This window comes from Macrobrachium rosenbergii, chromosome 54 (assembly GCF_040412425.1).
Source record: "Macrobrachium rosenbergii isolate ZJJX-2024 chromosome 54, ASM4041242v1, whole genome shotgun sequence".
Taxonomy (NCBI): domain Eukaryota; kingdom Metazoa; phylum Arthropoda; class Malacostraca; order Decapoda; family Palaemonidae; genus Macrobrachium; species Macrobrachium rosenbergii.
In genome coordinates, this window is record NC_089794.1 from 35,923,198 (window position 1) to 35,925,697 (window position 2,500).

General features: G+C 49.0%; 1 protein-coding gene across 3 annotated transcripts in view; it reads right to left on the reverse strand.

The window, feature by feature from the left end:
* The window catches only part of LOC136834977 (uncharacterized), a 102,117-nt gene that overhangs the window by 6,334 nt on the left and 93,283 nt on the right, over positions 1-2,500 (reverse strand). The window contains exon 2 of one of the 3 annotated variants that reach the window (XM_067097955.1): positions 1-1,761. This exon is cut by the window's left edge and continues 799 nt beyond it. The exons of the other annotated variants lie outside the window; for them this stretch is intronic. The gene's annotated coding sequence lies outside the window, so the exon portion shown is untranslated. The remainder of the gene's footprint in view (positions 1,762-2,500) is intronic. 3 annotated transcript variants of the gene reach the window in all.

Sequence of the window (2,500 nt, forward strand, 5' to 3'; positions counted from 1 at the left end):
TTTGTCCATATAATTCAAGGTCCGGGTATCACTAGGTTGCTCGTGGGGAGGTTGTGAGGGTGAGGGAAATTGGTTATTTCACAAGCCACTTGTATAAAAAAGTATAAAGATTACACATTTGCCTTCTTCGCTTATAAAGAGGCTTTACAAAAAAAAGTTCAGGAATCTAAAAAACGAATTGATTTGTCATCATGGAATATCACTTCACTCCGTTGCACTGCAAAACTTGTGGACAGTTTATTTGTGAGAACTTGAAACTAAAGAATGGTTTCAGATTTAGGTGGTGGTATACAATTCACACCCAGGATTCAACTCTCCTACCAATGCAATAAATTGTCCAATAAAACAACAACTCGGCTGATTGACGAACAACCCCGTTTTACTAAATAACTGTAACTGTGTTCTGCAAACTATTTTTTTTTTGTTACAATGCCAACGGATGGAATTTTCTTTCTGGAATATTACTGTATTTTTTAGAAGTACTATGTTTTCGGTGTCCACGGATGTTTGCTCTTCTATTCGCTAAAATACCAAATGAGTGTGTCAGTACGCCACCACTTCTTTATTCCTATATCTGCGTCATATACTGCAGCAGCTATCAGTGTAAACAACTAATTATGCCCGGTTCAAGGTTGTTCGTCAATCAGTGTATCTAGTCAGTCATCCAGATCCATTTTACTGATTCGTTCCAGAATCTCCTGAGATGACGGCAGCTTCTTCATCATCTTGGCCAGGGCAGCATCGTCCACCTCGTCATCCAGGTCCAGCTTTTCTGTAGCGGTAATGACCTTCCTGCTCCTGACGGGGCTACTGGAGGACGCAGTTGTCGCTGACAGTTTGGAGAACCGTTCCGTTTTTTTTTCGGTCTTGGACGCCGAGAAGTCGTCGTCCAAGTCCTTCCTGGCGGAGAAGGTCTTTCGCTCCATCTTGGGGGTGACGTCGAGTTCCACTCGCTTCCTCTCGAAAGTCGGGGTTCGTTTGTAATCATCAATTGCCGAGGAGGAAGCTCCGATGCCGTTGACCTTAGCTGACCTTTCCGACTTGAAGCTGTAAGATGACTCGTCACTGGTGGCTCCAGATGCTGCGGCTGACCTGTAGCGAGATGTCCTTTCAGACTTGTAGGAGCTGTCCGTGTCGTTGGCGAAGGAGCGAGACACTGAGTCTCGGAGGGTGTTTCTCGAGGCCTCGGCGTCCTGTGGGAGTCCGAGATCTTCCCTCAGCTTCTTGAGCCTCGCGAGGCGTTCCTCCAGGCTCTGATTCTCCTTTTGAGGGTCATAAGCAGGGACTGGTTTTGATTCAATTTTCAAGGTGGCGGGCAGCTCTTCCGGCGTGTCTCGAGCGAGAGAAGCCCTTGTGAGAATTCCCTCGACAGTAGAGGAAGTCTCATGGCGGCTCGAGAAAGGCTGAGCAGACTGCTCCCGACGGAGAGGCCCTGCTCGCAGATGTGCGAATCGGTCAAGCTTGTCCTCAGACCAGTCCCTGGGACCTCTAAGCCTGTAATCCTTCTCGGCGAGATAAACCTTGTAGTTATCTTGGTACATGCGTTCAGCATCTCTTAAATTACACTCATAGACCCTAGGCTTAGGTCTATTCCAATACCGGTTGATCTTTATAGGCCTCCTGTATTCTAGATCACCCATGATGACACCTTTTTATATTGGAGGGACGACGAAGAAGAAGGCGATGAAGGGCGCGAAGGTGGGAATGGCAGAGAGGCTAAAGAACGGCTACTGCTGCTGCTACGGCTGCTGGTGGTGGTGCCTGTAAGAGAGACAGACACACTCGAGTCGGCCTACGAGAAGGCGTTGGGGCAAGAGAATGGCGGAGGAGGAGGAGGCGCAGCTGCTGACCCCTTCTATCTCTGTCACTCACTCACTCTCTCTCCCTCTCTCTCTCTTTCTGAACAGCTACCAGAGGTACGGTAGCAGAGGCACTACACAGCAGCTTCACAACCAGCGCACCTTCGTCGCCTACCACCACCACCACCTCCGAACGAGACTGTGTCTAATGTGGCACAGGAGTCCACCACGAGCCCTCGGCGCCAGCTCTAGGGGGGAGGCTGGGGGGAAGAAGAGAGAGCAGAGGAACTGAGAAAGCACCCCACTGACAGAGGCAGCTGGGACGTTTTTCCCTTGATGGCCCGGAGCCCTAAAACGGCTCCTAGAAAATGGCTGCCAAGACGTTGAGTCATCTGCTAGTGCTATGAACAGTGCTCCGAAGAATGCGGCTGGGTTGCTCGGGCAGCACATTAAGGTTAGTTTCACTAATTTGTAAATCAGTGCTTTTGTATTTCTCAAGCATCAACTTTTCTGTCATGCTTTTTGGGCAGTGTTGTACACTCAGTCCATTACCAGTTGCCACCAGCATTTCGATCCCTGGGAACTGAAATAAATACCGGGACATAAACAAACAGGGAACCGCAACCAACGATCGCCAACGATTGCTCGAAACGTTTCTTGGGAAACGTTTACCGGTAAGTAACGTTGGAACATCGTTTTGT